Here is a 15,168-nt window from a genome sequence, read left to right as displayed (position 1 = left end):
ACCTAACTGCCTCAGTGATCACAACCCCATAATTTTCTTAAGGTGTTTGAAGGCATCTATAACCATTCTTTAATTTCCACTAGATCCTTCCCTGGGCAGTTATAAAATACACTAAAAACTTATTTCAAATCTATTTACTGGAACAGTTCTCAATGACAACAGCCCAATATCACCTCTTCATCAACTTATAAAGCCTCTGTTATCAGTGCAAACAACAAAAAACACATTAAACAGCATATTTTCAATCAGTGAATGTCCTCCATTGTACTATAAAACTAGCTTAGAAGGAACTAGAGACTATAGAAATAAACCAATAAACCACCTAGCATTACACCTCAAGCTTCTGCAAATGTCAAAGGAGTCAATCTGATGCCAATGAAACACATTATCAACCTTACACTCACCACAAGCATATTACCCTACCCATAGTAGTATGCAATAGTACCTGCCCCAAAATGGAAAACCCTATTTCAGCATCAGATTACAGACCAATTTCTATTTTTTGCCCTATAGAAAAACTGTTGTATTAAAAACTGACAAAACATATGAAAAAACATAATGTACTATATAATAGGCATTATAGGTTTCATAACAAATATAGTATATAAAACACACTATTCACTTTGACTAATTTATTCTATGAGGCCATGGATAAATGAGAACTAGCAGATGAGTTCATACATCTTAAGCATACATTTGAGTGAGTCAACCACACACAGCTGCATAAAACCTTTGTCAGTGTTGGCGCAGATGACAGTGCCCTACAACAATGCACACCATCCCTGGCCTATATGACATATACTGTCACACGCTGTGCAAATACATCCACAAATGGTACCTTTTCTGTAGGAATACAACAAGGCTCAATAGCAGGACCCTTTCTATTGTCTATATTCATTATATTCATTAATAATTTATCATTTTATATAGCAACCCTGAAATATACCCAATGCACAGAATATATAATAATACAATCAGATAAATCCCAACTACAGCTACAAAAAATCTATAACTCAACTTCCACTTACTATGAAAGTGCCTGGATGACATACAGCTTGTATTAAACTGCAAAAAAATAAAATAAACAAATAAAAACATGAAACTGAACTCTAAGCCTATATTGAACATGACTGACCTCCAATTCACATGACTTCTTACGATCACAGTAGAGAGCAGTGATCAAAAGATCATAAAAGCGGGGCGTGGCCAAGGATGAACACAGGATAGCAGCAGATTTCTTCAGCTCCACCGATTTCATTACACTGACAGGAATTAATTACTTAAAAAATTAATTTTTGAAGTAATTTTCTTTCTAAATATGTTTGTTTTATATAGTTCTTGAACTATATCTAAAAAAGAAAGGAAATCTTAACAATATTCCTGTCAGAAATCACTTTGGAAATTTTCCTGTCAGTTTATCAGTCTGAAATGAGTTCCAGTAAGACAAATTCTCAAGACTCCAGCATCAAGAAAGAACTTCAGTCTCTGATAATTATAATCCAGCAACTTACTGCTAAGATGGATAAAATGGATACTAAAATAGACACCTTCATAGAAAAACTACAAAACAAATAGACTTGTTACATATAGACCTGCAACAACAGAATATCCAGATGACAGGCATAGAAGAAGCTGTGAATGACATGGAAAATAGAATACAAGAAGAGGAAATCAACATTGAGTTTCTGCTGAAACAAAATACACATTTACAAACAAAGCTGGATAACCTGGAAAATAGATCTAGGCGCAATAACATTAGGATTTTTGGACTGCCAGAAAATATTGAAGGTAACAATATTACTTCTTTTTTAACAACATGGCTCCCTAAAACTTTAGACTTACCAGAAGCATTCTCTTTAGCACATAGATCTATAGCTAATACTAACTCTAACAAAAACTATCCTAGATCAGTTATAGTTAGATTTCTATCATCTTTTGATAAAGAGATGGTTCTTAAATCTGCTTGGGCTAAAGCTCCTGTTAAGATTAATGAGACAACTGTGCGTTTTGACAATGACTATTCTTCCATGGTAATAGCTAAAAGAAAAGTTTTTCTGCCACTAATAAGGGAGCTTAAAAAGCACAGTTTAAAACATACCTTCTGTTTCCTGCCAAGCTTAAAATCTTCCTTCCTGATGGTCCTAAAATTTTCGATGACAGACTCTGCCTTACTGTTTATCAAAAAAAAATAAGATTTTGGATAAAATAGAAGAAATGGAATGGGCTAGTCCTTCATTAAAGAGACTGGCAACTGAAACTTCATGAAAGACTTCAGAGAAGAAGAGGAGACTAAAAAACAAATGATCTGTTCTATGTTTTTTTTTTCTCTCATCATTTTATTTCATTATTAATCTTTTTAAATATAGTTCCTGCATTTCCAAGAAGCAACAAATATTTTGAAAAAGATTTAATCAAAGTTATTCTCTGTGTGCAAAGAAATGTTTTGTTTCATAACTAGTCAAAATATCTGGAGATTTAATGGCAAGTTGTGATTCAACTTCTTTCTCTTTCTGAAAAGGAGAAGTAAGGTCAGTAATTTGATACATTTTTTTCTTTACCTTTTTTCTTTTTCTCTTCTCCTTTTCTTCTTTTCTTTGTTTAAACAATGACATTCTATTTAGATTATGTAGTGGGTAAAGGGTGGGGGAGGCCAGGGAGAGAAGAGTAATGAAAATATGATTAATAGAATAATAACATATTTATTCCTTGTAAAAAGTTTATATGTCCTTCAAATGCTATTCCTAATTATACTTTCTTGATTACACTGCTTATGCTTGTTTGTAAATAATCTGTCATGCTTTAACTAATAATAATTAGAACTAAATAATAGTAAATAATGTTTTATTTTTAACTCTATTAATATAAACAGTAAGTAATATTCCATTGTATATACTTCTTATAGCTTTCTCTTACATTTTTTATTTCTGCCTTACACCCTTTTACTTTCTACTCTCTTTTCTTTTCTTTATTAATATATAGAAATGCTTTTGATCATATAGACACAGTAAATAATAAGATTTGCATAAAAATTGAGTTGGGACAAAATATTGAGTTTTATTACTTATTAATAATTTTGGGCTTAATTTCACTTACATAGAGGCTGTAATAACCTGTAAAATACATTGTGAAGGTTTTGTCATGTTTAGATGCATTTACACTGCTAAATGAATGTTTGTCACTAGTTTTAATAATTTTCCGCCAAAATGTTGAGAGACAATCTGGGATGTGGGCTGTCTCATGCACAGTGTCCATGAGCTACTTCAAAAGCTTCAACTCTCAGAATTCTCACAGAAAAGCTGAAAGCAGCTAGTCTCACCTTTGACCTAGATATCACACTGACACATCACAGATTCAGGAATGTCACTCTACCAGGAAATAGAAATGATACAAATGCGACTATGTGAAGGAAAATAAACTCTTTAACATCTAAATGTGAGTTATTTTATATAATTACTTAAATATCTATGTTATAATTCATAAAATATGTCAGTTATAATGAGTTTAAATGATACAGTTTCTTGTAGTAAGTAAATGTCTTATTTTAGAAGGCATAGAAAATGAAACATTTATTCAAGTGTTTTTGAAAATCTACTTAACAGCAGCTTAATAATCTGTGTTAAAAACTTATGTTTCAAACATATACATTACTATAACTCATTTAATTCATCTGATTGACAAGCATAAATAATTTTATAACTCTATACTGGAAGAAATTGTCATGTGATATATTTTAAAGCAGTAGTATAGCATGGTTGTAAAATCTGGTTACTAAAATGTGTTTGCTGTGCATTATTTTATATAAAGCAGACAGATTTATTGTAGGGACAGCAAGTAAGATGGTGCTCAGTAAGGGCACAACTCAGTGAGATCAGATATATATATATATACATGTGTGTGTGTGTGTGTGTGTTTGTGTGTTTGTGTGTGTATGTGTGTGTGTGTGTGTTTTTTATATATATATATATATATATATATATATATATATATATATATATGTGTGTGTGTGTATGTGTATATATATATATATATATATATATATATATATATGTGTGTGTGTGTGTGTGTATATATATATATGTGTGTGTGTGTGTGTGTGTGTATGTATATATGTATATAAGTGTTTCTGAGAATCTGCATAACTATGCAGTATGATTTATAACAATTTCTATGAATACAATATTTTATTCTATTGACAATAATGAGTTTGAGTAAATGCTCATATACAAGCAATTTAAGGTTTTTTTTGGAAGCTGTTAATTGCATTTACATGACAGAAAATAGATGCATCTTAATATATGTAATGTCTGAATCATATTAGCCAAAGTTTTTGATTTAAATGAATGTTAGAACTTATTTTTCTCTCCTCTTGATTTCTAACATCAAGATTATTTGAATGCTATTTGAATACAAGTGTTTATATTACATGGATGCATATAGTAGTATGAACAGTTTTTTTTAAAAAAAAAAAAAAGGTTTATTTTAGTTTATATGATGCTGTTTTACCAAATGTGTAGTCTTGTCTTGCTAGATAACTGAATTGAAAACTGTTAACCTCAGTTAAATATAACTAGTATTAAATTGATAAGGTGGTAGCTGAGGTACTGCTGCTTAGGGTAGGGGGTTGACTTGAGTGGTAAATACTACTCTAAGTTGGAGTTTATAACTCCAGGCTGGATGCAAGGTTTAATCCTTACATTATTTTCACTTGTTCTTTGTTATTTGTATATAGTTTTGACATCCACAATATATTTTGTACATTCATTGTCACTACAAACAAAATTGAATCCTATACAAAATCCCATAAGAGATTCAATAAATACAGCTATATTTAAAGGTACACCTAAAGGAGGAGATGTAACATTATTTATCTTGTTATTTGTTATTTTGATCATACGATTCTTAAGTTTTAAAAATGCCAAATTACATCTTTAAAAGGAATTTCTTTAAACATTAATGGATTGAATAATCCATGTAAACAAGCCTAATAAGATACATTAATTTACATAAGGCCAACTTAGTCTTCCTGCAAGAAACCCATCTCTTGAAAAAAGATATTGATAAATTAGCCACAAACAAATATACAGTATTGGTTAGTTCAGAGCACACTCAGAAAAAAAGAGGAGTGGCTATTTTATGGAATAAAAGTATGCCCATTCCTAAAACCATTAAGTCTTATCGGGATGACAAAGGAATGTTTTGTATGGTTACAATACAAATTAATGGGAAGACTTACACTTTAATTAATGTATATTGGATACCTGGAATTGGTATTAATACAGTGAAACATCATCTTGATAAGATCATATCATTCTCTATAGGAGATATTATTTTAGCTGGTGACTTTAATTGTATACTACACGAAAGTGATACTACCACTATAGGGAAAAGAAGAATTACATCTAATGCAAAATCTTTAAATGATTTTGCTAATTCTTATCATTTGAATGATATTAATAATCAGATAGAAAAAAAGGTGTATGGTAATGATTTTGAATCTAACAGATACAAAACTTATTCAAAAATAGATAGGGTCTTTATTTCTAACCAGATGGTAACAGATTTAATTAATTCTAAAATCATTTCATGTCCTATATCTGATCATAATTCAATTGTTTTTGAATTCATGATAAAAATACTCATAATGTTCAGATCAAAAGGATACCAGCATACTTAACTCAACTAAAAGATTATAAAGAATATATACTTTCAGAAGTAAAACATTTTTTAGACATAAATAATACTCCTGAAGTCTCCATTGTTTATGTTTGGGATGCCTTAAAATCATATCTATATGGACAAAGTATCAGATGGTATAATAATAAAAGGAAATCTTGGGATAAGGAATTGTCAGATATTCAAAGTAAATTAGACTCTTATAAACATAATAATAAAGAAAATATTATGGACAAGAAAGTTATTGAAGAAATAAACAAACTAAATGAGAAATACAAAGAAATTTTAACTCATAAAGTTAAAATAACTTTAGAGAATACAAGTTTTGTCTTATTCAATAAGCCCTAAATACCTATATAGACTTAAAAATAAAACAAAAAGGTTGAATAAACAAAACCATATCAAAGAAATCTTTTCTCTAAGGAAAAAGAAGAATGCTTCTAGTATACCAGAAATACTAGATGAATTTAGAAATCACTTTCACAAAATTAACCATAATAACATTAACATGGAACCTAAAGATAAAATAAAGGAGTTTATAACCACAAACATGAATAAAAAATAAACAACAGATTAAACTATTGGACAAAAGTATTTCATATACAGAGGTTATTACACAAATAAATAAGCTTAAATCAAACAAAGCACCGGGTAATGATGGTATTATACCAGAGATATATAAAATCCTTTCTAAAAGTACATATTCATTAATACATAAGGTTTTATTTTGGCCCAAACTGAGTTAATAACCCCCCCCATCTTGGCAATATACATTTATTTTGCCAATTTTAAAACCTAATAAAGATCCAACTAGATGTTCTTCATATCGGTCCATCTCATTACTTAATGTTGATTATAAAATGTTTATGAATATCTTTGCTGATAGATTGAAGACAATCATTCCATTATAGATATAGATCAGACAGGCTTCATTGTAAATAGAAATACTTTTGATAATATAAGAAGAACTTTAACATTAATAGATTTTGCAAATAGGAAAAAGAAAGATTTAACACTTATTAGTCTTGATATAAGTTCAGCATTTGATTCAGTAAGTTGGGACTATCTGTTTACGTTAATGAAGTGCACAAACTTCTCAGATGCATTTGTAAATCTAATTGAGCATTTATACAAAGGAACGTTGGGTTATATTAAGGTAGGAACATATGTTTCACAAAAAATACCCATTCTTAAAGGTACAAAACAAGGATGTCCACTTTCTCCACTATTATTCACTTTAGTAATGGAGCCTTGGGCTAATTTGATCAGAAACAGTACTGACATAGAGGGTTTTGAAATAGATGAAAATACAACATCCAAAATTCAACTTTTTGCAGATGATGTTCTAATTACATCAGCAGGATCTAATTCTTCTATGCAGTCTCTATTTGATAACATGATGAATTTTAAAAGTATTTCTGGTTTAATATTCAATGAAGAAAAAACTAAAATACTACCTATATATACACGAAAAAATATTCTCATTAGTGATTTTACTAAATATGTACCCAATTCAGGTCAGATAACTTATTTAGGTATAATACTATCTAATGATATTACATCTATTATATATAATAATTATAATACCTGTTTTCTTAATGTACAAAATCTTTTTAATACCTGGAATAATATGTTTTTTACTATGGAGGAGAGACTTACAATTATTAAAATGATAATATTCCCCAAGATTTTATACTTAATACAATCAATAATACTTCCACCTACAAAAATAATTATCAAGAAACTGAATACACTAATGTTAAATTTCCTATGGGCACCTAATAGACCTAGGATTGCATTAAAGAAACATACTAATAGCTGGTCTCAAGGGGTATTTCTTTTCCAGACTTTAATTTATATACTATCTCTTCTATTGTAAAAGTTATTACTTTATTAATAGATCAGTCATATGTCGCAAAATGGAAAGATTATTGGGAGCTAATTAGTATGCACTTCATGAAAATCTCCTTAACACATAAAAATATGATTGTAAATAACTCCATGTTATGGTTACTACAGGAATTTTGTACTTCACCTATTACACCTAAACATATGGTTTGTTACCCATTAAATATTATTATTAGTTATCGTAACTTTATATTCATGCACCCTAAGTATAGGGAATGGAATTTTATTGTATTCCCTATAATGTATACTCAGGGTATGCTTTTGTCATCTACTTCTGAAGGAACTCATTTAGCTATAGATAATGATCTAAAGTACTGGTATCAGTTGATATCTGATAATAAAGTTAAAAATCTAGATTTCTTAAAACAAGAATTTGATCTAAGAGAAACTTGCTGGTTAGAGGTTCAGACCTTTAGACAACATCTCATTAATAAAATAGATCTAATGTCTATAACAGTTAAAGAATCTATTCCAACACTGATTGATTACTTGATATTAAATTTACAACAAAGTTTCTGATAAGGTAAACTTTCATACATACATAAAATTATCAGACAAGAAACTTTTTACAGTGTAGATTCATACTGGAATTATTTCACTTCTATTAATGGGGACCCACCAAATCAACAAGATAAACAATATATATTGGAATCTGCTTATAGAACTACGTCTTCCATTGTCTGGAGACTTTATACATGGAAATTTTTACATAGATCTTTTTATACACCTTTGATGATGAATAAAATAAATAATAAAGATAATTTATGTAAGAGATGTAATGTAGAAATTAATGCTGACTGGGCTCATATGTTTTATGACTGTATAAAATTGAAAGAATACTGGAAGTCACTTAATGAATTTTTGCAGGCTCTTTTTACAGATAATTTCATTATTTCTAAATCTCTTATATTATTCAACACACCTGTACCTCAAAGTGTTAAGAAGGTTAAGCTTCCCTTGTTATGGTCTATTCTAGCAGTGGCTAGGAAAATAATAACTAGAAATTGGATTTCAGATACACCACCTTCGTTCAATGAATTTAAAAATGTTATGAATATAGTGTGCCATATGGAAATAAACACAATTAGGACAAGAACAAATAGAAAAACATCTTATTATATTGTATGGGATAATTTACAAAATTTGTTAAAAAAATGTTAATTTCAATAGCATGGTATTTTAGTTTAATTAATTGATCTGATTGTAGTGGATGTCTTTGTAAATACTTTAGTTGTTTTGTTGAATATTATAATAATACCTATTTTTAATTACTTGTATAAAATTGTTATGATATTTCTCTTATATGTTAAAACAATAAACCTGTTTTGAAAAAAAAAAAGATCATAAAAGCTGCAGGCATGTGAACTGAAGTTGCCATATGAATATTCTCACCTTCTCTCAGTCCAGATTTACAAATGCAAAAACAAGAATACACCCCTGCTCTACAAATGGAAATGAAATCTGCAGGTAACCTTGGGTGGCCTCAAGGAACATCTCTGCCTATAATTAGGGAATACTAGATGGCTGCCAATAAATGCCCAGACCGCTCTTCTAGTAAATTGCCTCACTTGCAAACTTTTAAACTCCTCTCAATACCCTCTCCTAGTGCATATACTGCATCTTGGAGAAAGTAGCTGCATCTTGTGATCATTTACAGATAACACAATCGACATTGATAAACCACAGTTCACCAAAACGATAGGAGCAAGAGCCTTCTCTAATATTGCCCTAGCAGTGTTGAACTCCCTTCTGCAAAAATGCAGAACTGGGTATTGAATGCATTCAATAAGTTACTGAAACCTCTTCATAAGAAACAAAACTGCCTGTACTTTGACACAGGATAGGCAGAGGACTAAGCAGGTAGGTCACACATGCACTAAACAGACAAAGAGAGGCCTTTGTGGTCCTCCCCTCCACTTCCTCCCTTCACTATTCTAATCACTAATGATTTCTGTGGATGACAAAGTAACTCTGACTCCTCTATAAATCTATTGTAGGGACATCCGTTTTATTTTCAACAACCTGCAAACAAATTAATGCTATGCCTGCCCCTGCCCCCTTACTTCCACAACAGCCCACTAACTCTCAGCCTCTGAGCCAGCTTCTCTATAATAAGCAGGTATAAAGCTGGTGGATAATACACACTGCTTCCTTGTCCCTCACTGCCTCTGAAGAGTTTCATTAGTTTATTTTAATTCTCACTTTGGGTTGTTATGCAGTCGTTCAGTTCCCTTCACTAATCTACCTTTTCCTACCAGTTGGCAAAATGCTAAACATAAAACTTCAATTCATGACAGCAAATGCCTTTTGAATGTCCATCCTTTGAAGTGTAGCAGTGATCTGCAATGGTCCACTGAGGGCCAACTGTATACAAACCCAAACTGGATCGTCCTCATCATCTTTGTCAAAACCTATTCTATTCTATTCACTATAATCATAGCAAACAAATTTGCATTTGTGCTGCAGAAAGAGATCCATTTGCTGGAGCCCCTCATTTTCCTTCTTCCACTGCACAATACCACCATCTCGGATTCTCCCACTGAGCTGGGCACTGGTCCATTATTCATGTATTCAACAACTCAGGAAACTCTTCCCTATGACTAATCCCACTACTTTAAAGAAATCAGTCTGAAACCAATCCTGCCCCCTGCCTTGCCCCCTTTCATGGACCGTATTGCAGATACTATGTCCCTATTTTCTGTTTTTATGTGCATTTTCCATCTATGTATCCTGCAACTCTCCAACGTCCTCATAGACTTATTCATAGCTCCTCCAAATCTTGGCTGCAGTGGTCTTTGGGTAGGCATATTAGGATCACAACTTCACAAAGCCCTTTCTCCTGCGACACCATCCCCTGTCACTTAAACTTTTCACCAAAATCCGCACATTTAATTACAGGAATATCTGTCACTCTTAACCTACCCAGCTAACTCCAAAAACTAAATTTTATTGCAGTGACCATGCATTCTCCATCCTAGCACCTAAACTATGGGACTCTCAATCCAAGACATCCAAAAGTCCTCGGACTCCAGACAACAGCTCAAGGAATACATCTTCATCCAAAGAAAGTATAGCTGCCCTCACTCAGGTCATTTCACATTAACCCTTCAGCTCTCTCACACACTTCATCCCCATTTCATCCTTCCACATGTCATCTTATCATCTTACTTACTGCTTCTCATTCACCTACTTCCCTCTTCTCTTTGCATTTTTCTCAAGTCTTCTCCCCATGGTCATTTCCTGCAACTATTCTCACCTACCAGTTCTAATTTCTTCACACCTCTCTATACAAGGATATGCTGCTATCCTTGTAACATAAGATGTACCCATAATGACTGAGATGGCTTATCCATAAAGTTTTAAGCAGAATTCCTTTTTTCCATTCATGTTTTGATATTGTAAACTGTTTCTTTTAACTAAATGTTGTACCATATTTTTGCATCTGTAAATATGTATTTATATATTTTTTTAGCATATCCTTGTGTCAGTGAATATGTTTTGCTGATTTAGTATGTGATCCTATTCACCCAGGCTGTGCCTACAAATGATTCCATTGAGATTGGTGCACTAAAAGTGTTGGCATCACTTTCCCTCTTGTTCGTCTTTCGGCTTTTCCCGGTTAGGGGTCGTCACAGCGGAACTCTAGTCTGCTAATGATTGGCAGTAGATTTTTACGGTGCCGAGTTGCCAGCTCGATGCCCAACCTTCAACGATGGCACACCCATTCATGAATGCCTTTTGGAATACCACTTGACCATGGGGAGGACATGCAGATTCCACACAGAAAGCACTACCTGCACTCCAGCTGAGAATAGAACAGGAGAACCTCTGCTGTGAGATAAAAACATTAAATAGATATTTTCAATCTTTGAAACTCTTATTGGAGGCATCAATTTAGACAGTTGTGCACATAGTATAGCCCGGCCTAACAAAGCCAGATTTTTTCTAAGTAATGTTTAGAAACTTGTACTCAACAGAGTATGACTAGCTACACCCCTGCACACATGGCAGGGTGTCTGTCACACATACACCATCATCAGTGCATGTCCACTCAATGATCTTGATTATGCTGTTGTGATCTTTCTGGATATCACTCTGAGCCCTCACATTTTCTCCTGTCATCTGCTCACTTCCATCTATGCTTTGCATCACTGATTTTCCCAATATGTTTACAATAGACAGGAGTTATTTTAGAGGTGGTCTACTACTCACTGAAGTTAGAAGAGCACTCCATCCTCCATGTCTTCTACTGCTTGCACCACCTTTCTAGATCCTTCCAATATATACATGGATACCTTTTTGACTAGCATGGACACCCTCTTGAGCCACCCTAACCTGGGGCATCTCCTGAAGACAAAATCTCAATTGCAATGATTTGTTACCCTGCCCCACTAGGCGGATAATCCATTTCTGTCATTTCAGTTTGCTCATGCTCTCTCTGGCACCGATTTTTCCCATGCACTTTCTCTTTCTAAATGTTTTATCACTTTATCCCCCATCTTGCAGAAATACTATCTTCCCTGGTAGCTTATCTTAGAAAATGCTTGGCAGATGAGATTTGTCACAGCCCTTATCCATCTTAAATGCCATACTTTGGTGTCGGACTAGATCTTTACTTATGAACTGGACTGCTAAATCCTCTACCATTTTCATTTACTGATAAATCAACAACAGCCGTCTATGCCATGCTGTATTTATAACAGGACAGTAATTTACAATGAAACGGTACAATCTGACGAACACCTAGCTCTTTGCTGAGCCCCATTTAACTCCTTCCCTATCTGAACACAAGTACCATGCAATAAGGTGAATCTGCTTGCACGGCACTTAGACTTATTACATAATATACTGTACCTACAGACTGCAAAGTAAGCTATACCTGTAGCTTAGTATGTGATGCTTGGAAAATCTTGAGCAGTATTTAAATGAACCTCACTACCACCACGTTTTTTCTTTGCAATTCCTACATCTACAGGTAGTGATACCCCATAATGAAGTCAGTTCTTTCATTTAATCCGTACCTACGATCGGCATTTATCATACATTTGGAGGTCCAGTTCCACTCATACTTTTATGTTTTAATGTGGCATGTGCTTGTAGAGGGGGTTGTAAGTTAAGTGCCCATGACACGGTCCAATTATTTGCCTCTCAGATAGCAAACTTGGAATGTCTGTTTTATACTCAGAATGTTTCCAGATGGACACTTCAGAATAAATAAAGAATAAATAAATCAACATGGACGAGGACTGGAAGAGATTAGGACTAGAGGATTGAGAAGAATGCTGACCTTGCTGAAGGGACTGCCTTTGTAGCCAAAGGTGAAGGGCATCAGCATGGCATTTATACTAGTATGCAAGTGTATATGTGTGATATATACATTCACACACACACACACATATATATATATATATATATATATATATATATATATATATACATATATACAGAGAGAGAGAGACAGAGAGGGAATGAGTGACACTGTTTGTTAGCATCTGTGTGCTCACTGAAATATGACTATATGATCAAGCATGTATGCATGAGCACTTGTAGCACTAAAAAAAGCTTCACAAATAATGGATGCCCACCTCCTATGCTTTTAATCACCATTTTTCAGTCTTAAGTAATGTAAAACTAAATAAAAGGAGAAGGATAAAGAGAAACAGAGACGGCTTTTCTAATCAATGGGTTGGTACTTTTTCAATTTAGAAAGACTATCATGTAAAAAGATAGCTAGGAAGGGCATCATAGCTTTAACCAGCAGTCAGGATCAACAAACTTCTCTAATTATTAAACAGAAAAGAACAATAGAACTTGTAGTAATGCAGCATTTAGTGCAATATGAATAAACCCGATTGCCATTTTACTTGCCTTGAGTTCTATTATTTCCTATGCAAGCAATTATGATTATACAATTAATCTTACTTAAACCATCATTCTCATACCAGAAAAGCACTAACATGAATAAACTGTCCAACATCCCCAGTAGTAAATATTGTTTCAGGTCTGTAGCACAAACAAATTCTAACTTTGTGTACCTCTCATTTATTAGAGACCATGACAACCAAAATCAAGATTCCTTCTATCCTGTGACCATAGGTTCATAGGTGTGTACTAGGCTAATGGCTGCGGAGCCTTTACAAGCCTAGCCTATAGGATTACCCTGGCATCGTGCCACCCGACCTTAGCTCTTAGTTCCTCTGTCGAGTAGAGCCAATGGAGTGATCCTCGGGGTGAATTTTCTATTTCCCATCTACCTCATCAAGATTTCTCTTGAAGATGGCCAGTGAGGTGCTCTGGTTGACATGTATGGGAAGTCTATTCCATAGCATGGGCAGTCTTCTGGGTTATGAACCTGTCTCTCCAGCATGTTCTGTTGATTGTGGTAATGAGGTTGAGGTCTTTGGAGCGTGTGGTGCAGAAGGATTTGGATTTCTTTAGATGTAGCATTTCTAACAAAGCTGAGTCAGACATGGCTTTGTAAGTCAAGCAGAGATCTCTCTAAGTAGGCGATATGAGACAGAGAATAGTTGGAGTTTTTTGAGTTTGTCCATATAGGACAAGTGTTTAAAGCCTAGGATCCTCTTTGTGAGGTAGGTTTGAGGCCTCTCCAGTTGCTGCAGGTGTCTAGTGAGGTACAAGCCAAATGGGGTACTGTACCCGATGATTGGCCTAATGAGGGAAGAGTAGAGGGAGACAATGACCTCTTTTGTACCCTTAGTAATGAGATGTGCCACACAGAAGGACTTTCTGACCACAGTGGCAATGTGGTGGTCAAAAGAGAGGTTGCTGTCAACCTGTGTTCCTAGATCTCTTATACCGCCTTCTGTGTTCATTGAACTACCATCGATGTGGTAATTCAAGGGAACAGGGTTTTTCCCAAGGGGGATGATGACACATTTTTTGGCACTGAGCTTAAGACCTTGGTTCTGACACCAGTCATTGGTCTCATTGAGACCTTTCTGTAGGATGTCAACATCACTTGGGGAGTTAATAATAGCTCCCAATTTGCAATCATCTGCGAACTTTATCAGTCGGAATCCCTTTGTGTTGGCCTGGACTTCAGAGAAGTAGATACCAAACAGGAGAGGACCCAGGACCAAACCCTGTGGGACTCCACTTGTGACTGGTCAACAATCTGACTTGGATTAAGCTACTTTCACACTGTGGATTCTATCTGTGAGTCATATTGCAACCCACCTAGTGATATAAGGGTTGATGCCTAGCTTAGTGAGTTTTTCTATGATTCCTGAGTGGGAAATGGTATCAAAGGCCTTGGCCAGATCAAGGTAGACTGTATGAACCATCTTGCCTTCATCCACAGCTCTGGTGACTGACTAAAAGAAGTTGAGCAGGCATGATCTATCTACCCTTCACAAAACCAAACTGTGTAGGATCCAGAGTTTGGAGATTCCCTTTATACTTGTTTATTAGATCCATGATGATGCGTTCCATAGCTTTGCATATCAGACTCGTCAGACTAATGGGGCAATAGTTCCCAGGGTCTGTAGTCACTCCTCCCTTGTGGAGAGGGATGACTGTAGCAGTGCACCATTTGGTAAGGACAAAGCCTGAGGTGACGCTGTGATT

The sequence above is a fragment of the Protopterus annectens genome, chromosome 13.part0 (genome assembly GCF_019279795.1).
Source record: "Protopterus annectens isolate FY-2018-M chromosome 13.part0, PAN1.0, whole genome shotgun sequence".
Lineage (NCBI taxonomy): Eukaryota > Metazoa > Chordata > Ceratodontiformes > Protopteridae > Protopterus > Protopterus annectens.
The sequence above is the reverse complement of the archived record's forward strand: the minus strand, read 5'-3'. Positions refer to the sequence as shown.